This window comes from Agelaius tricolor, unplaced genomic scaffold (genome assembly GCF_023055355.1).
Source record: "Agelaius tricolor isolate 1412-34295 unplaced genomic scaffold, bAgeTri1.0.p SCAF_10, whole genome shotgun sequence".
In the NCBI taxonomy this organism is placed as follows: Eukaryota; Metazoa; Chordata; class Aves; order Passeriformes; family Icteridae; genus Agelaius; species Agelaius tricolor.
In genome coordinates, this window is record NW_027269270.1 from 32,641,655 (window position 1) to 32,663,646 (window position 21,992).

Below are 21,992 nucleotides of genomic sequence, written 5' to 3' on the forward strand. Positions count from 1 at the left end.
GCTTTTAGAGACCTGCTCTGCAGCTCAGGAATTAGCTGCATCTCCTCAGCCCAGCTACTGTAATTTGTCATTTTGATATTTTGCCTTGCCAGGTGAAAAACTCCTCCCACTGTTATTCTTCAGTGGAGATAGGTCAGATTTAAATTGGCTTAAATATGGTTCAGGTAATATATACTCACAGGATCTGTTTGTTTTTTTCCTTATGTTTTATTTAAACTTACCAAAACCAACTAGAAGGTCTTTAAGGCTCCTTCCAACCCAAATATTTTGTAATTCTGTGATAGGAGAATAATTGTTATTAATACTAATAATTATGTTTTTCTCTTCCATCCCCAAGTGGAAATTTATGGTTCTTTTGCTAAGCAGAAGTCAAACCTGATAACTCAAGGAGTTTCATATTAAGACTTCATGTTAACAACATTTTCCAGCTGAAAAAAAGAAAATACAATTTTACTTCTTTCCCCTCAAATTCAACTAATCCAAGGTACCCACCAGCTCACCACATCTCCATCAAACATGGAATATTTGGCACAAGGAGGCTCAGACCTATTTTTTATCTTATTTTTTACTAGTTTTGCTGTATTTACAGGAATATGCAATGAAACATTGAGACTCCTGAAATAAAATAAATGGTAAAACTTTAAGGAGCCTGCAAACATGTGCATTAAAATACACATGGTAAAAATTCAACAATTATATATATGTATAGACACTATATATTTTTTAATTTATTAAAAATTATACATAAAAATACTCCTATTCTGTATAAATTTGGTATTATAATTTACATTTTATTTTTATTTAAATCAAAGTTCTTACACCTGTGGTTTTAGGGAAGACAGCAGCAGCAGCCACTGTACCAGAATGACAGGGAAAATTCGATTCTAGTCAAATATTTCCTTTTGACTGAAGTGCAAATTGCCTGAGCTGAATGTGTATGAACTAATTAGCAAAGCAGGTATCCCCAAGCTGTGAGCAACTTCTCACTCCTCAGGCTACCCAACAGCAGATACTTCACCACTTTTAATGACCATCATCCCACAAGCAACCAAATCCTGTTTGGCCAACAAAATATGAAGTTTTTTTTCAGAGATGTTCTTAATGTTCATTAGTAATACTGAAGTGGAAGCGAGCACTCACAATATTTTGAAGAACTACCCTCACTTTTGTGCTGGAATCATCAGAGGTATGATTATGGCATGCAAATCCCTTTGGATTAAATGCCCTCATCAAAGCATCTTACAGGTACATTAAAAATTGAAAGGGCATAAACAACTCTGGCAGCTCAGAGCCCGAGCTGGTGATCTTTGCAATTCATGAACATCGACACTTGGGCGGGTTTGCAGGGGAATACAACCAACTAATTATTATCTTCTGCTTAAGGGCACGTACAGTGAGCTCTGCAGGTACTGCCACTGCTTTTAGCCTAATGTATTGCCTCTTCAAGTCTTTCAATATAACAACTCTCTGCTGTTCTCTAAAGCATTTCCAGTGTTACCAAACTGCTTTATATTCAAAGAGAACACATTGAACCTTCTGAAAGATGTTGCTTTGGAAGAAGCAGCAGTTACAAAATGTATGTGACTTGCAAACAGTCATTTCGTATTATTCACTAAAAGACAAAACCATAGAGTGGTTTGGGTCGGACGGGACCTTAAACCTCATCCAGTCCCACCCCCTGCCATGGGCAGGGACACCTCCCACTGTCCCAGGTTGTTCCAAGCCCTGTCCAACCTGGCCTTGGACACTTCCAGGCATGGAGCAGCCACAGCTTCTCTGGGCACTTTGTGCCAGGGTCTCCTCACCCTCACAGGGAGGAATTCCTTCCCAATATCCCATCTGACTCTGTCCCCTGTCAGTGTGAATCCATTCCCCCTTGGTCACTCCATGACCATATAAAATAATCTCTCTCCATTTTGTAGGTTCCCTTCAGATACTGGAAGTTCATAATTATAGCACCCTGAAATTTCTCTTTTCCAGGCTGAAGAATCCTAATTCTGTCAGCCTTTCCTTGTAGGAGAGGTGCTCCATTCCTCTAATCACGTTCACACAATTAGAACACAATTACTTAGCACACAATTTTTTGACAAAAATGTTGATGCTTTATAAAATAAGAAAAAAGTACAAGTTGGCAACTTTTTACATATGCTACTTAACTTTTTTAAATTATTAAAACAACTTCCTCAATGACTAATTAAAAACAAAATCACCTTAAAATTCATCCACTATGAGTTTAGGCACTGATGGCATTAAAACAGCAGGTAATTTGGGATGGAAAAAGTATGTAAAGCATAATTATTCAAACTAGAAGACTTTTAAGTTCAATCATCCATGATAAAGAGAAGTTTAGTGACTACCAAAATCCCAGTCTTGAAATAACAGATGCAAGTGAGGAGAGAAACACCATCTACCAGCACCACCAGTGCAGCTCCTGGAGCAGCTGTGAATATGCACCTCCAGGTTCTTTCACTCCAATTTTGGACCAGCTGACATCAAGGTTTTGAGGTGCATTTAGTCATAAGCTTTGGAGAGTCTCAGCCATTCCAAAAAAGATACTGAGAATTCTGTTTGCAATCATGTGGAAATGATCACTCCAGGCAATAGTTTGGGTTCTTATATTTCACTTCAATACAGAATATGGCCCAGTAAGCCTAACTCAGTATTTTCCACCCAGAACTGTCAACACCACTTTTGTTTCTTCATATAAGGGATTGATAGGATTGGTAAGGAGCAGTTTCACTATTACAAATAATGAGGCAGCAAATTATAGAAAATGAAAACTTCCTGAGCAAACTAAAAGCCTCTTCAGACACTATTTGTAATGTTGTGTTATTAACTATTTCCTCACTAAATGGCTTTTTGTTTTTAATTTAGATTCACAGATATGCCAGGCTTCTAAATAAAACATCAGTTCAAAGACTGAAGACATTTTACACGTGGTGTTACAGCTAATGAATTTCCAAAGTTGAAAGAAAACATTGCAAAGAAGTTAGTTAAAAACAGTAGTGAGATTCTGTAAATAGATTCAAGTCTTCAAAAGAAAATCAGTCACTGCATGCAGCTTTAAAGCAGGTCTTTCAAGTTAGGATTAAACTAAACTGTTATTTAGTGAAATGACACTAAATAAAAACAGTACAAAAAGATGCAAGTGTAAAAACAATAATCATCATTCCCAAATACCCTGGGTTTGGTACAAGCATCTCTGCAGGTTCCAACAGCTCTGCTTGCAAGAGTGAGCTGGGGGCTCTGCTCATTTAGATTGTGTTTCCATGACTTGACTAGATATGCTTATTGAAAAATAAATAGAACAATCACTTCTTTGTGATGGGGAGCAGCATCAGGCACGTGAGTGGCCCACACCCAAATTACTGGCAGTCACACATAGGAAGTTATGCACAAGGTTAAACCAAAACCTTCTCAGTATTTGTTGCACTAACACTTGATGTGTTATCTTTGATGCCAAAATTATTTTTTTCTATTTATTCCTTGATCACAGAATGGTTTGGGTGGAAATGGACTTTAAAGATCATCTTGTTCCAAATCTCTTGCCATAGGCTTGGGACACCTTTCACGAGACCAGGTTGCTCCAAGCCCCATTCAACCTGGCCTTGGACACTCCCAGGTGCAGCCACAGCTTCTCTGGGCAGCCTGTGCCAGGACCTCACCACCCTCATAGGGAGGAATTCCTTTGTTATATCCCATCTAACTCTGCCCATATGAAGCCACTCCCTCTTGATCTGCCACTCCAGGCCCTTGTCCAAAGTTGCCCTCCAGCTCTCTTGAAGCCCCATTAGACACTGGAAGGTGCTTCTAAGGTCTTCCCAAAGCCTGAACCAAAACATCCCCTTAATTCACAGACTGATAGTAATTGGTACACTGCATACACGAAGATGCACAGCTGGTTACAATCACTGCAGAAACTATTGAGACATTCCCCCATTCCAATAATGCTTAGGTCTTCAGATTTCTTCCAGGGTATCAAAGCCCTAATGATAGAAAGGTTTGGGTTGGAAGGGACCATAAAGGTCATCTCATTCCACCCCCCTGCCATGGGACATCTCCCACTATCCCAGGTTGCTCAGAGCTCCATCCAGCCTGGCCTTGGACACTCCCAGGAATGGGGCAGCCACAGGTTCTCTGGGCAAGAGTTTCAACAGCTTTTTTGCAAATCATTTCAGATGGAGACATCATTTCAGGTGAAGCAGAGCTGAAGACAGGTCAGTAAGAGCAGGATGTACCATTAACACTCAGTGGCAGCTAACAAGCCAGGTCCTTCCAAACAGCAAGACAAAGCTGTAAGTGTAGGGAGCAGCAGCATCCGAGCAAGTTTTAGCTGGCAGAGATTAAAAAAAACTCAGAAAAAAGCTTTAGCAACTAAGATAAAGATTTTCAGGAATGAAACAATTCTGCTGCCATCTGCAAATCCCTGTCAGCGCATCCTCAGTACCTGGACCAACTCGCTCTAGGTGTGTTTGCATATCTTTGAAACAACACACCTTCCCCTCCATGTCTGCAGACCCATCCTTTGATCTGCTGCAACGTGAATATAAAACAGCAGCAATCCTTACAAAGGAATGATAATAGCTCTCTGCTTTGATACCTATGGCAACATGACTAAAAACAAGCAATTCAAAGAAACAACTAATTCAGTTTAAAGTTATGAAGTTATGAGCTTTTTTTTTCCTGTGGTCTTTAACTTATCTGCAAAGCTCTTTCATCCAATTTTGTAAAGAAGTGTAAGTAGCCATTCTGAATTGATTATTACAACTTCAGGATGAGTGACACTTGACTGAAAGAGTAAAAGGATGTCAGTCTCCTTTGTTTTCATTTTCAAAGAATGAACAAGAAAATATTTTTTTCCCTGTATGCTCTTCTATGCAAAAAAGAAAGTTACAGACTGTGGTTTTGGCCCATGGTCTTGGACTCCATTCTCCTTCCACAATGACTAATACATAGAAATACTTAATCTGGTAAAATTCTTCAGCAATCTGGACAATACAAACTGAACAAAAAGCACTATTTGACTAAAATAAAGTCATTCCTACCCACAGAATGTCTGCAGGTCCAATTCACCTGTAATCTATAATTTCCCAGTGCCCAGAAGTTACCAAAATACCATATGGCTCTTCTTTACTGCAGCAATTCAATACATTCACGGATGCAGGCATTCATTCTTTTTTTTTTTCCTTTTTCTTTCTAAAATTTATGTTTGAATCCCAGCAACTCATCTTGTGCCATAAAATGTTTATGGTTTCAACTTATATGGAGAATCCAGCAGCCTTCAGAGATCGAAGGGCCATTCTCACTGTCAAAACTGGAAGCTTCACAATGATAACTTCATTTTCATTACAGCTTTACAAAGGATATAGAAATACACAACTCTTTTAGCTGCCAATAGCCTCACAGACTAAAAACATGCAACCCCAACCAGTAAGTTTTTGCTGACCACAGGACACACAATTAGGTTTTGTCAAATGCTTTTAGGACTGTACAGTCACTTATGTGTTTTTAAGGCTGTAATTAAATTGCCAGAAAACTACATGACAAAACGCAGCTTGTCTGATTAAAAACTTTAAAAAAAAAAACCAACCCACCTTTATCTTCTTTCAGTACAGCAGATGAAAGCATATTTTAAGTCATTATTTCCTCTTTAGGCTTCCCCCTCTACATGCAGGGAGGGGTTTTAGTTTCCATTCTAACCTGAGATGAACCAGTCAGCCTAGAAAGCTCGTTCAGTGCTACAAAACTACCACACTTTAAAATCCAGGTTTATTGCACAACTTGGATGCTACAAGTGAGCCAGGATCAAGACTTTTGCACAGGCTGCCTCAGTGAGAATATTGCTTTGTGGACCTGTAGGTCCACATCTCTGTGTGCTACAAGGTAAGCCAATAAAAGTTAAATATCTCTAAAGTGAAGGGATGTATATAAATAAAAATACATACATATCTTTGAGCCCATCCTAAGCAATATATTCAAATTGTTTGTAAGTGTGCCCATAACACATGCTTAGAATTGCTCTGCTCTAAGACTGTATCTATGAAAAATTAAAAAAAAAAAACAAAAACAAACCCCAACAATAAAAGATACAAGACAGAAAATTGGCATTTTAAGATTTACTTCTGCAAGATGTATTCTGAGTACACCAGGGTCCTATCAAGCACGTTGGCCCAGCTGAACTGGCAGGTTTCAGTTAGCACCCATCCAGCTGTTGTTTCCCAGTAAACATCTGAGTAACTACAACAGCATTGTCTCATTAAGAAAACAAAAAAAAAAAAAATTAAGATAGTGTCACCAAGTAAGCTGAAACAGTGAGTTAATGACTGACACACTGGAAATCACCTAGAAATAATTATTACCTGTTTACCGTAATCCTGTGAAATTTCCAGTAGATAATATTCAAATTTAAGTTGTCAGAAAAAAATAACCTATCAGCCTATGTATAAACAGATATGAGTACATACCATGTACCAGTTCAAGGTCTGCACTTGCCTTTTCTTCTGCATGGGGAAAGCATGAGAAAGGGTTCTAGTTTTAGTCTCTGAGGTACATTCACAGCAGTAACCACACGATGCAAGTGTCTGCGCTCCTTCCTCACCGCTGCTGCTTGAACTCAGGGTATTGCTGTGCTTTGCTCTAAGACATATTCCTGAGATTTTAAAGTACTGTGTTTTCATAATTCAGAAAAAATAAAGCTTCTAGCAGCAACAATCTGCAGAGCAGTAGAAAACTGCAGAATATCAGAATTATTTTGATGGGAAGGGACCTTCAAGAACAGCTTGTTCCAATCCCCTGCCACAACCAGAGGACACCTTCCACTGTCCCAGGGTGTCCCAAGCTCCATCCAACCTGGTCTTGGACACTTCCAGGGATCCAGGAGCAACCACAACTTCTTTGGGCACCCTATGCTGGGGCCTCCCCACCTTCACAGGGAAAAATTTCTTCCTTTCCTGGTGTTGAATTAAGCTTTATCATTTGTAAGCCTCCAATAATTTTGAAAAATTAGGTAGGCTGACACCAACCCTCTATTTTTTTTACACTTAACAATAACACTTGGGTGCCAAAGCCTGCACAAGGAAATCAGCAACGTTTATGGAGTCACTCAGCTGCACACTGAAGTGTGAAATGAGTCACAGATGGAGAAGTTGTGTAATCCTACCCAGGATTACACCTGGAATAATGAGACACCTTGGAAGTTGGTCACCTCCAAGGGCAGCACTGGTGGGGTCCACCTGACCTGCACTCACCCCAATGAACAACCATTTGCCCTCAGTCTTGTGACTGCTTTGCCTGTGCTCAGGGTATTTCAGTGCCTGTGCTTCCCTTGTGCTCCACACCAGATGAAATTGTGCATAATTGAAGTATTCTAGAAAAAATACCCAAGTAACTTTCAGCTCCATTTTCAAAGGAGAAGGTGAAAATTCCATGGAGTTGCAATGAGACTTGGGCACCTGAATGTTTGAATCATTTGAATGGCAGTTCAAAGACTCAAAGTTTTGAAAACCTTACCCTATGTAATGCAAATCATAGATGGCTGCACATTAGTAGGAATTCAAAACATACAATTTCAACAATTTATGGTAAAAAAATTACACTGTATGCAATATTAGTGTGAACTATATTTCTTTTTTTCCTCATCACATCAAGTTCTCTCATTTGGGAGACAGAGACACTGGTCTCCCCACATGAGGCCGTTTGTACCCAGCTCAGAACAGGGGTGTCCTACCTGTCCCCTTTCACCTGCTGACACACACCAGAACACAACACTCCTTTATGGTAAGGTGACTTCCATCTCTGCCCAATTCATGAGGCTACTTCTGTGCAAGAAGCAGCCTCAGAGGCATCACAGCTCTGGCAAAATCCCCCAGTGAGAAAGCACTGTGGTGGTTGTAAGCAATTTGAGAAAGAAGGAAGGGCCTGGAGTTTGTTGCTTACTCCTGTATCTCAAACTTAATTAAATTTGAAACATGGCAGAAATTAGGACACAAACAAATAATTAAAACATTAATCATAAATGAGTTCACAGCTTAAAAATATAGAGTCCTTGGCACGGATTTCATGTGAGTAGCTGAAAGTCTGTTATTTCCTGTAGCACCTACTCTTCTGGTAAATTCAGTACAGGTTGTCTGATGAATTCAGAAGTTACTGGAAAAGAAAGGGGAGAAGAGAAGGAATGGCACTGACACACCCTATGTCACACCACTTGTTTCTTTAAACAGCCCAGGCTTAGGGCAGTTTTAGAGGCACAGAAGTTATTATTTTAACTTGAAGATACAACCAAATTTATTAATTCTCAGTGTGAAGGAAACTAATTCTCCCCACCAAAACTATAAAATACAATCTCATTTCACTGCTGACTACCATTAGTTTGAACATATGTTGATTTTTTTGGGGGAGGCAGCACAGTGGTAAATAAGTATACATCTGAATGGCCAAATATTTTTGGTCACCCCTTTCTATTTTGCTGTAGGTCCCAGCTGTCACTTAGGTCTGTCACTCTTTTGCAGCCACATGAAGCCAGTCTACTTGAAGTACAGGTGCAGCCTAATTGTTAGCAGACATACTTCATTCATGATCTTAACATCTCCCCTCTCTGCTGCAACCACATGAATCCAGGCTTTGATTGAAAAGAGAAAAAGAGAAATCAAACATGTTACTAATTGTGTCTTGAAAGAAAGATTCCTTTGATTCCCAAAACCTGTAACCTTGTCAGAGTTACCATGTACTGGAAGTACAATGTGAACCATGCCATCATTTCAGGGCAAGCAGAGTAAAAAAATCATTAGCAGACGTCTAATAACACCAAGAATTTCAAACCCATCAAGCCTCTCAAACACAGAATTCTCTCCCCTTTTCCTCTAACAAACACACCATATTTATCAGAAGCATTATTACCTGCATTCATAACTGGCAGCAGTAAAATACCAGGTGGTGCTGCTTCAGAGCTCTTCACCAAAGCAGTCTGGGAATCTTGGCTGTGGATCTCAGTGTTGAACAGTATTTCTTCCAACCCATCCTATCTGCTTCAGTCCAATGGACAGATTTCAAAGTGTGATTTTCCTGAGTGTAGTAGCATTCTTCAATCTAAATAGAGTTGGGGGGAGAAAAGAAAAGAGAATTTGAGCTCATCTGGTCTAACTTTCCAACTGTTTTAGGCTAAGAAGAGGCTAAATATTGTCCAGATGGGTTGCAGTCTCCCCATCCCTGGAAGTGCCCAAGACCAGCCCTGGATGGGGCTTGGAGCAACCTGGTCTAATGAAAGGTGTCCCTCCTCAGGGCAGGGGGTTGGAATTGGATGACCTTTAAGGTCTCTTCCAACCCAAACCGTTCAGTGATTTTGTGAAGAAGATCCGTCCAAATACTGCCCAATACTACACCAATACCACTACTATACAAATATTTATCCAAATACCTTCCCTAGTCTAATAATGTCTGTGAAGACAAACCACACATGAGATAAAGGCAAACAGGAGATCCCACAATCATGGACCTCCAGAGAGTGACCAGTCCAAACCCTCTGCCCAAACCAGAGAACAGGAGGGTTCCCAGGACCACCTCCAGTTCTGAGTATCTCCACAGATGGAGCTTCTGAGGGCAACTTGTTCCAGCGTTTGGCCACTCACAGAAAAAACCTTCTGATTGAACAGAATTTCCTCTATTTCAGTTTGTGCCCTTGAGCCCACTCATCTCAAGGCTGAACTGTCCCAGCTCTCTCTGCCTCCCCCTCGTGTCACCCCTGTATTCTCACAGTGGGGTTTCCCACCCTGGTTTTCTGGCTCAACTACAGTGTTCCTGTATTTTGATGACTAAACTATGTGACTAACTGCAGATGTATTTCTCCAGCATTCCTTGCATCATCTGACAAATAAAGCAGCAAAAATTATATCACAATGAAATTGCTGATTAAGTGGGCCATGAACACATTGGGGAACGTCATGGTGTAGGCCTTTCTCATCTCATCAAAAGTTACACTTTAAGCAACAGGAGATTTCTAATATTTTCTGTTTCAGCTACACACAACCTCAGTTTTTATATCAAAATATTGCATTGCAAAAATTTAATGCTTCAAAAGAAATTAGTTAAATATAGCAATAAAGGCCAGACACACAATCCTATAAAAAAAAAATCAGCTTTGTCTCACAAATCCTTCTATCACAAAACCATAGTGACCAGCATTTATTTTTATTTTTAGCTTTTAAGCTTTCACTGATGGAAGTCCAAGTTAACCTTTACTTTATTTTGTCCTGGACTAAATCCACTGTGACATCCTTTTTGCCCTTTTAAATACAGAAATTTCTTGGAAGGCTTCCAGTACTTTCAAATAAACACATTTACAAGATATGCAACAATTAACATGAGTGGCTCTAGAGGCTCCTGAGACAGCTCTGAAGTCCCTATGATGTGATGTCCAGATATGTTTATATAACTTTTTTTATTTAATAGTTACTTTCAGAAATCACTCCTTTACCATCTTTAGCAAAGTGGGTGTGAACTTTCTACTCCAAACAACAAATGATATGGGAAAGGAGAAAAAAATATGAAAAAAAAGCAAAATGGCATTAAAAAGGCAAAAAAAATTGCATTAAAACAGTACAAGTTTATGCTTAATGATGTCTAAAGAGCGAACTGACTTTGAGGCACACTGGAAATGACCATTTCACCCTGTAGCTGGTTGTGCTGGAGCCAGGGGACAACTGCACTAAAGATCAGAAGATAGTGATGTTTATGCACCTACAAGCTGACATCTGTCCACTTCTCAATCACAAGTCTCACTACATGTTTCTACTTATTTCTCAAAATTACAAGGCTTAGGACAATTTTACTTCCGTTTTCACAGAAGAACTTGAGATTCTCAACAGCAGCAAATTTGTGAGAGCTTCCAGTCAAAGCAGCCAAAGATATAAAGCAGATACAGGATGAGAGGATATTTTTCAAAACAAATAGAAACTGGCGAAGTTTGAGGACTTTTACTGTTGGACACTATGGGAACAAGTTAAAATAGCTCCTCAATCACCTGCAGTTATCTTCAAAAGTTTCTGGAAGTCAGAAAAGCTCACAAAAAACTATCAAGTGCCAGCAGAGAGCTTGAAACCTAAGAAAGAAGTTTAGTAATTAAGTTATAAATTAGATTTTTTATTAGCTTGTTTAAAGCATAATTAAGTCAAGAATTATTCAAAGTTTCATCCTACCTGAAAACAAGGGATGAACAATTCTAAGGATCCCTTCCAGATAAAATTATCTATTTATTATATTACTGCAACCACAGTAAGATCAACACAGTTGTGTTGGAAATGGAAGCAAGCAGATGAAAAGATGCTTCCACATCAGTGAAGCAGCACAGAGGTCCCAGACTGTTTGTTCCATGCTAAACCTCAGTGAGGAATAAAAATGTTCAGAAGTAGCTGACAAAAGCCCAAATAACACTCCCAACTCCCTACCCAGACGCTTGTGCTGAGAAGTTGCTCAGCCCAGTGTTTTAAAGCACACAGATTTTAAAAAATTATCTGGGAAGTAGTCAAATACTATTTTTCTTTAATAGCTACATACACACTGTGGCTCTTCAGCCAACTGGCAGAAACATTAAACCCCCAAACTTTTATCGTTTTCACAACATGTAGAAGTTATTTTTTAATTTTTCATGACTTTAAGGAGTACAACTAAACAGAGCACTACTGCAATTTTCTAATTATATTTTCGCAAGTTTTTAATGTCATAATTTAAATTATGAACTCTTTATTTCAAGATGATTAATTAGAATATGTTCCATTTGGGGAACAAGAGTTCAATATCCCACTATCAATTAAACAAAATGCACTCCTTTAGCTTAAGATTAAAAACCAAAATGCAGCCAAAAAGTTTCTTCCTTGTATCTGTCAGATCACAAAAGCATCCAATACAGCAGGATAAGGTTGCCAGAAAACCCTAACACTTTCAAAACTATATTATTTAGTGCAGTGGCTTAACTCTGAAGCTGCACCAGAAATGACATTCAAGCTTTGGACAGTAAGCCTTTTTGCCAATGCATTTCTTGTAAAGTCAACAATTATAATTTATTCTGATCCTTTGTGTCATCATATTAGTAGTTATTTTTTCTGCAATCCCAGAGCAGCAACAAATAATGCCATAGAAGAGGACTGATATAATTACAGGCTGAAAAAGATAGGCCAGCACCCTTACACTCAAAACTACCCTCTGTGGCTCCTTCATACCCCATATGTTACTAATAAAACTGTTTGAATCATACCTAGGAGACAGTTTTACTGATATTGTATCAGGTCCCTGGGTTCTTTGTATGAGATACGATGTCACCAGCACTATAACTATGCAAATTCTGTGATACAGGATCCCACTGGACACAATATTACATACGTAATTCGCAGTATGAACCTGGGCATTAACAATAATTCTAGTGTTATATAAATGAAACCACTATGTTTATTGAAAAGCTCACCACACAACATCAAAATCAAATTTAGAAAGCAATAAAGAGCAACTGACGTGCTCATAGTAAAGATGGCAACATTGGTATTTTTCCCCAAACAATGTAAATTTTGCTTTGTGTTCATGTGACAGTGCTTTACAGAAACTTTTGGCAGTGACACTAAGCAAATGCAACTCCATCAACAACATTAATAAATTACTTTAAATAGGAACCTACAGAGTCCCACTTTTAGGAACAACCATGTGATATTCAGCAAGAATCACTGTATTCACATACAAATGGGATTCTCAGCTTCTGCTACTAATCGTGGACTAAATGATAGAGACTAAGAATGGCAGCAGTGAGAAACCAACAGCTTGGAGATATCAACACACATTGTGCTGGAGCACCTCAGAAGAATCAGCTTGTGGTCAGGAAACACCTGTGCCCCAGTCCTGCATCAGATCTCTGTGTGACCTCAGGCAAGCCAGGCTTCATCCCAGCTGGCAGCATGTGAAACAGGGTCCCTCATCTTTTCCTGCTTGGCTCTGTGGCCACTGCTTTACGCACACCACATACACCTGCAAAAAGGCAGGGCAGAGATATTAAGATCAGTGTTGGAAGAGACAGGGAGGTGCAATGAGAAACCTGACAGCACAGGCAGCTTGATGCACATTCCTCTAACCATGTTTCCAGTGATCTCTTCCCTCCACTATTAATTTATTGGTTTGCTGCAGGTGAGGAGTGCTAGAGCTTGTAAGGAGTCTATTTTTGAAAGAAATCAGAAAAAAGGGAACAGGCTGGCATGCTAAAGTGAGTCTGGGAAAGAGCCAGACTGAAGAGACAAAAGGATGCTATTTTGCCAAGGTACCATGAGAATTAATAAATCAGATCATTTTATAAGGTAAATTGTACAGTAAATCTGTATTGTAAATTGTCTAATACATATGGGAAAAGCCACAGCTCAGTAGTCCCTGTTAATATTTTTAATGGCTTCAAACACAGCTAGAAAACAAATGACACAAAGCACAAGTACCTAAGGAGTCTCACTCTGAGAAGCTCCAACTTTAAATAACTGATGGAAGGAAAACAGAGTTGTAACCAGGCACTCAGAAAGGAAGATAAAGAAGTGATTGATTCCTGTCACTTGTGCACTTCCATTACCATGCCAGCTTAAGCAGTAACTTCTCAAGTTTTCCACCAGTCTCTGTGCAATACAAAAACCATAACAGTTTTATTCTCTTTAAAAATCAATAAATAGCAGCTTAGGTGACATCTGACAAGGCAGAAAGCTCACACTTCTTCCCATCAACATTCTGCCCTCTGGTATTGCTGCTACATTTTATCATCATGCAGTTCAGAAAGAAATATATACCTATTCCCTAAGTTTGAAAAAAACAACCCCCTCCTTCCCAAATATGGCCCAAAGCTGTTATGAAGCAACTTATTTTTAGCAAAAGCACTTATGCAGATACTTAATTTTAATTAATAGTCTCACTGACTTCAACATTTGCACAGCAAGACAACTCCACGCTTCAATTAAAGCCTGCATAGAAATGCTGTGCTGATTCATGGCCAAAAGCATGACAGGAACATCATTATATAAAATGCTCATAAAATTTAAAGAAAAAAAATATAACAGGATCCTCACCTTTAAACAGAACATTAGACACCCTCTAAAACTCACAGCTTGAGCACAACTTGCAGGTTGCTGAATATGTGAATGCTAGGGATAAGACACATTCAGGGAAATTATTTCAGAGTAGGCAAAAAAAATTTTGGAGAAGTATCATAAATGGAGACTACAGCAGGCTCAGGTCTCCAACCTTGGCATCTGCCATGGCTGGGTTTTCAAGACTGGAAGATTCTTTACCAGGAAAGAGGAGGCAGCTGCACCTTTAGTTCTGATCTTCCTCCATTGTTCACACAGCACATAAATGGATTTCTATCAATAACCAATTAATTATATCCAGACCAGTTCAACCAGAGATTACACTGGGCATCTTCAGCAGATACTCATTTCCAGGGAAGAGACACTCTGAGTTACAATTCTGCCTATCATAATATACCTATAACAAATCTAATTTTGAAATAATATGATACCTAAGAAACATAAGCTTTATTTTCACTGTCCATATAATATTATAAACTAATCTCTACTTATTAGCCATAATCCTTAAAGAGAGTTGGAAACAATTTTTTTATTAAAATATTCTGGTCCCGTTTATAAGCAAAACTGTGGCATCTGATGGCCTGTGACCCCCAACTAAGAATTTTAGAAATGTAAAAAAAAAACCAGAAGAGCAGAACAAAACTGCCCAGGTGACAGAACTCAAGTGATAAATTCATAGAAAAGAACAGGTAGAAAATGAACACCTGAGCATCTTCCTACAGGAGCAATTTCTTCCCAGGACATCCACTTCTCTCCAGCTCAGCGCTAGCCTTGCCAGCCTGCCCACACATGAGCTAAAATAAAGCCCAGCCAGACCTGCCTTGGCTCTGCAGAGCACCAGCTTGTGCATTTCCCCAACCGTTTCACACCTAATTTACAGAGTACATTTATCCATCCCTGTATCTGCGAGATCTAACCTGGGGAGTGACTAGAATCAGAATCACTAAATTGATTAACACTTAAGTGAGATGCAGAAAGCAAACAGAACACACTGGAAGACTTTCTGAAAATGCATTATTTTTATTCCGACTCCATTAAGCAGTCCAGCACTTTTGAAGGATTAATGAAAGAACTATCAAGAAATAACACAGAAGAGGAATGCTGAAGTCTCAGGGAATATGCCAACCCATGATGAAGTGCAGACATCTCTCTGGTAGTAATGAGTCAAGCCAGGATGTTCAGAGAACTACAGGGACATGTGAACTTGCCCACTTGATCAGTCACAGTTTATTTGATTTTTATGAAATAGCATTTTGATAATTCCTCCCTGGATCACAGACTGCAGTACTCATCAATTTACAACAGTCATTTTCACAAAACCCACATTTTTTCCACACAGAAAAGTCTACTAAGCATCCAGAACTGAAAACATTCACCTTTAATATCAAAAAGCAGTCAATGAGAGTATGTATACACTTAAGAATTATTTCCACAAACCTTGTGAAGCAGGACACAATGTTTCATTTACAGCTGCTATTTTTTAAGCAGGAACTGAAGCCCAGGAAGAACAAGAGTAAATAAGTTTCTAAACAAACAACTTCCAGAGATGCTTTTTAACAGGACCAGACAAAACATTCCCTAAAGTTGCATTTACAAGCCAAAGCTGACCTCAGGCACCACATTGAGTTTGGATGAGAACCTACATGGATACTGATCTTAATAATACTACAGGGGCAATTTTTGCATTGGGGAGACTTACTCCTGAACAAATGTTTTCCAATGTATTGGGCATAGGAAGCTTTTTTTCTGCATCAAGAACCACAAGTCACATTCCTTAATCTGTTTCTTTTCTTGACCAAATACACTGTGGACAACCTACAGAGGATGCCCCTCGGTCTTCCTCTTTGAAGTTCCCATCTGCAATTTCCACTAACAATGAAAATACATGGATTTTTCCCCTCAAAAATCACAGTCACATGCAAAAAAAAATATATTCTAAGTTGTTAGAGACAATCAACACTAAGAAGTTCTGATAGAGTTTTTTACTGATGTTAAATCAAGTGCCACAGAGCCCACACTAATGCAAAAACAGGGAGAGCTGAAGATGACAAGCAGCAGGAATAGCTGTGCAAGATGCATGAGAATCTAGGAACAAATCTGGTGACAGGTCTAATTTAACACAAAAGGAAATAAACACTAATTCCACATTTACCAGGCCTTCCTAGATCTAGTTATCCATAAAGAATATAAAAAGGAAATGAGATATATTTAACTGCATATCCCAACATCAGTTTCAGGTGAGAAATTTCACTTGTGACCCTGAAACATCTACAGCTCCTCTCACAACAGGGACCACTTTAGGTGATATAATTCCAGGCAGAATCACTGCCCAGCCAGGCACAGGATGATGCAGGGCTGTTCACTTGTATCATACCCATCCATTTTCTCCACATACTCCTGGACCTTCTCACCCACTCAGGATTGAACAGGCAAAGGGAAGAGAGCCAGTCTACAAAAATAATAACGGTCCACATCTCAAAACCCTAACTGTAGATCATCTCCCTGATCATAATTAAATGAACCAAAAGTTTAATAAGACTGGACACGTGTAATTCTTTGTACTCCATAGATTAAAGAACAATTAAGAGGCTGGAAGCTGAAAACTGGCTTAAGCTAAAGTTACACAATTGTGTGGACAAAATTCATTTGGCCACAGGAAAGCATTTACATATTTAATATAGGACATTTTAAATAGGTTTATATTGGCCTAAAAATAGCATCTTGAATAGATTATTATTGCAGTAAAATGCTTGCTTTACACCTGAGTAATGAGACCACCAAACATTAAAAATCCCACATGCAGAATGTGCAGGCTCTTGACCATTTGTCTCTCTGCCTCACACTCCAAGCTGCAGAGCTTTAGACCACCATATTCAATTAAATCAAATTCAGACTATAATTTTCCAATACCTTCTTTACAGTTAAATACAACACTGACCAATGTTTACCAGGTTACAATGCTAAGCAATTCAAGTGATAATCACAATGATGAATGTGTAATCTAACACCCATTTGCCTTGATTTATACAAACCATCACATATAAGCCTCATGCATCCATTGTAAGTCTAGGGAAGAATCATATTTTTCCTGATCTGAGTTAGTATTTGGTCTGAACTTAGGCAGTTCATTTTTATTTGTTTGCATTAACCAGAATCAGTCTTCACACATAGAGGAAGATGCCTGGGGCTGCACAGTCCTCTGCAATCTCAGCAATTGGCCCTCTCATTCCATGTGATAGTTATGCTGAAAAAATAAGATCAACCAAATTTCCAACTGCCCTAACAACTGTGGGGGAAACAGATCAGACTGTTCTTTACTTCTGAAGAAAAGGTGCCAAAAAGGTCAGCCTTTCATATGAAATACAGATCATTAACACTGGATACACAACTATGGTGATGCTCACTTTTTGTCTCTATTACTGGGATTTGATTGTATCTATTTCAGGATGTTCTATACTTCATATATATGGCCTTTAAGGTCCCTTCCAAACCATTTTATGATTCTAAAAATGCCCCAACTCTTTCATGTACTACTCCTTGGCTACAATTAAAGCTCAAAAACATAGAGAAATTATGATTTTTATTGACAACACAATAGTTTTGTGTTGAGTAGAGAGGCTGAATGAAACACACCTGCTTTCATGCAAACTCTCACATTATGTGAGTTAGATGCAAACACAACATGTAACAGAACAACTGACTGCTCATTCCTAAAAGTGTCCAAATTCCAATTAAAATAAAATTATAGAATTCTCAAGTATCTGAAAAGGCACTGCATTAAATGATAAGAATTCCAAGGTCAAACACCCACTTTGTGAAGTGCTTTAGCCTGATTTGCACTTACCTTTTTTCAGAGACTAATTGCAGAAACAGCACCCAAACAATTATAATTTATGACCTTTTAACATAAAGTATAATTTCTTAGGCTCATTCTTTTATATTCCATCCCATATTCTTCCAAATAAAAGCTGCCCAAAAATACTTTGCATGAAAAACTAAATGTTCCCAGTGACAACTCTGATCAAATCATTCTTTGCACATGAACACTGAAAGATGCAACAACAGCAAGAACCACTAGTTATTCTTATAACTTCAAGACTAAACCCTAAATATAGTATGTTTTCAAGTCCTCTTTCCTAAAATTCAAGTAATATGTTCATCGCTTTAACTGAAAGCTAACAAAGTACAACTTGTATTGTGCTGCAGGCCATAAAGGGAATGTTCTTTATTTGAGTCATGGTTGGATGAGGATGAAAAGTAGTTTTTGAAAATTTACAACAGTTTTGACACTAGTGTGTGTTTATCGTTACAAGTTATCCCTCTCTATTTATCAGACTGACTCTAGACCTTTCACTACCTTCAAAAAGACAATTTTTATCAATTCCTCATGTCCTTACAGCTAACCATAGGAAACTGCATAGAATACTTAGAAAATCCATAAGAAAGAATAAGGATAAGAGAAAGAATGGGAATAAGAAAGAATATGGATAAGAGAAGGACCCCAGTGTCTGCTTCACTAAGGCAAGAGAGGCTATGGTTTAAAAGGAACATTTAGTAATTAATTTGCCTTTAGCACAGCACTCAAGTGACATTTTGCTACCATTTACCTATCCTGAGTAAACATTCTGTTACATAAAAAATGTTCCCAAGGAAAAGGAAGCCCTTTCTTCTCCACCCTGAACTGACACATCACCAGCACTGCTTCCAGTACTTCACAGCAGACAGCTGTATTTTGCTTGTGAATCCCATGAAAATCTTTACTTCTCTACCCCAAACAAACCTTTATTCAAAGTAAAACTGTTCTTAATTTCTGGAGAGTATTTGGGAAGCTTGGTTTCATACAAAACAAGTGGTGCCCACCTGCCTGTGGCAGCCCTTGTTAGTTCTGTAAATCAAGACTCTGGGTCTACAGTTGGAAAAATGAACTCTCAACTATGGAGCAATTTCAATACCTAATCTTCTAAATTTGACTTTCTGAAAGATGAATTACCAGCCTTCATGTCAGTCTTTACTGACTGCACCAAGATGCAAATACAGGTCCACAACGTGACTACATTATTTATTGCAGGGCAAACACCAGCCTGCAGGAAACATCCCTGACATCAGACACTGCAGGTGACTCCAGGAGCCACCAAGACTACCAGGAATTTTTTTAACAGAACCTCAAAGGGCAAGGAGAGCCCACAACTGATTCTGGAGCTTCCCAAATGATCCCAGGATGGTAAAGCAGAGGTAGAAATGTAGACAGTCTGCCACAACATGTAACAAAGCCTTGCAGGAACAAACAGAACCCTCATCTTTCTGCAAGGTGCCACAGTTCCAACTTACAGGTAAGGCAGCATCAGAGATAAACAACTGCTGCTGTTTTCAAAGACTTGAGACTTAAAAGCTTGGCTAGCAAAAGATTTTCTCCCCCCTTTTTATCAGATACCATTTTCTGTGGGATAACACAAAAAGCTTCCAACTTAGGTGATTCTTCAAAGGACCTCAGGGAGCACCCAGAGAGCTTGCAAGATGCTGGACAGTAACACCAGGGCATGAAACACCTACACTGCAATAAGATCACCTCAAACAACATGTCCCAACTTGGACATACAATTAATTTTTTTGCACATGTGTACAAAGACTTTGGGAAAATTCTTTGTAGAAAGCTTATATGAAAACTCAGCAAATTAAAGCTAAGATGACATGAGCTACAACACAGCATTTTTCTACCTACGAGGAAGAATCAAACCGGTGTTTCTGTAATTTCTTTTCCCACAATTTAAAAGGGTTTCTGTACACCTTCTTTGTGAAATAGGCTGAATAATAATTACCTCATCACAACATTTAACAAACACTTGTCACTATGCGCTGCTGACAAAGAAGAATCAGTAAAACTTTTCCTCTCAAAGCAAGAGGAAAAGACAGAAGCAAAGGCTTAGTCAGTTCTTCACATAACAGAAGTTTGCTGAGCAGTTTACCAAAAAATCAAGACATATTATTTCTCAAAGCAAAATAACACATTGCACTTGGAAGATGTGTGCTCTCCATACTGAACAACACCTGTTACATACCTGAAGGGGTTTCTTGAGCAAGCCAAGTCTCCCCAGGTGGTAATTACACTGATCAAATCATCCCCACACATGTTGTAAAAATGGAAAGCAAGAAGTAAAGGTAGTCTTAATGGATCAACAGCTTCTTCTGATTTTATGCAGCACACAAAAAGAATAAACATGGAAAACTCTGGCGATGCATTAAGGCAATTCTTACACCCAAACAATTTGATAATGTAACTTTGCGTACCAAGCCAGTTTTTTTCCATAAATAATGATCTAAACAGAATACTAGTCAATTCACCAAAAGATATCAAAGATATCCCTTTATTACAAATGATCCAAGAATCCCCCTTGAGGCTATGGCTATCAGAAAGCATTTAGTTGGTTCTCCAGCCAGTAATTTTCAGATCTGTTTTATTATGAAACTGTAACACATTTTCAATAACTTTTAGCTTTGCTATACAGAGCAACAAATAATTTCCCAGAACCCTTTGGAAAATCTGACACACTAAATGATTCTCTAGTCAACTTGTGTATTATTAAGCTGAAAAAAAAACCCCATATATCGGATCATTTGATCACTGGAGAGAATGGCAAAGTACTGGGAGCTTCAGGACAGATGGACGAACTTCAGGTCATATAAAACACTACCAAGGCTGTATTTGAAGAAAAATGTGAAAGTTTGTGAAAGCGCCCCGGGTGAAAATACTTTGTGTTGCTAAGAAACATCATCCCTGATGATGGATGAATTAAATTGTCTCAGTTAGCAGCCAACTCCAGGCATCCCTCGTTTATTAGGAGAATGTTTTCTCATACTGGTAATTTATTTCAACGGCTACGTACAAATAAAAAGCCCTACCTTAAAATGAAACTGAGAATTTCAAACTTGCATAATTAATGCTACAAAACAGTACAGAGTTTGCATCTTGAACAGAATTTAATAACTAACATCTAACAATGTAAACTCTAAAAATTAATATTAATACAACCAGACTATTAAGAACTTATTTTAGGATTGTCTGCAGTGAAATATACTGTTCAACTACCAAAATTACTTTATGTGCAATCCAGTGAAGTACAAAACTCTTCAAATATTTCCAAGAACATTAATCAATAATTAATCAATATTCAGGCAATCAAATTTTAAACATCACTGAGAGAAAGCATATTCATTTGTCATGTATTGTTAGAATGACAAAAACATAAAAATTATGCATGAAAGAAATCATGCAAACTACCTGCTTTGGTCATATGGATATTGTCTTGATGTTTCATCTAGTTATTTTTTTAATGACTTGCTCACTGTTTCTCCTGCAGGACAGATTGGTGAACTTAGGGCAGTGAATCTTTGCTTTTCTGAAGTGTTTGCTGTTGAACTCCCACAGATCATACCTGCTTTGCCTGCCATGCATGGCGTTCCGTGAAATCCTTTCAAAGGTACAGATGGAACAGAGGAAGGCCTCCAGCTTTTCTCTTCCCACCAGCTGCACATCAGGCCAGAGGAGCTCACCTGAAAGGAGAAAGAACAGCAAGCACATCTCACCTGGCACAGCCTTCAGAGCAGGACACAGCAACAGAGGAGAAGCACAGAGGGTGGGGAGCCCCAATATAAGAACAGTCCCAACGTCAGGAAATAGCCCCATGACTGCTGCTCAGAGATGAGGGAAAGGGCAGGGCTTCCTTCACAACCCAGAGAGGAATATGCACAATTTTATGCCACCCAGAAACCAACACAGTTGTTGCACTGAAAACAAACCAAATGCAAAGATCCATTTTCCAAGAACACAGTTGGCAAAGGGGAGAGTCATTAAAGAAAATGAATTTTCATTTGTCTGATGCCAAGGCTTTGGGGTTTTTCTTC

General features: G+C 38.7%; 1 protein-coding gene across 12 annotated transcripts in view; it reads right to left on the reverse strand.

The window, feature by feature from the left end:
- The window catches only part of GTDC1 (glycosyltransferase like domain containing 1), a 318,453-nt gene that overhangs the window by 287,470 nt on the left and 8,991 nt on the right, over positions 1–21,992 (reverse strand). For all 12 annotated transcript variants that reach the window (XR_011680429.1, XR_011680428.1, XM_071435469.1 and 9 more), the window contains exons 2-3: positions 21,524–21,641; positions 8,896–9,084 (exon numbers count right to left, since the gene is read on the reverse strand). The gene's annotated coding sequence lies outside the window, so the exon portion shown is untranslated. The remainder of the gene's footprint in view (positions 1–8,895; positions 9,085–21,523; positions 21,642–21,992) is intronic.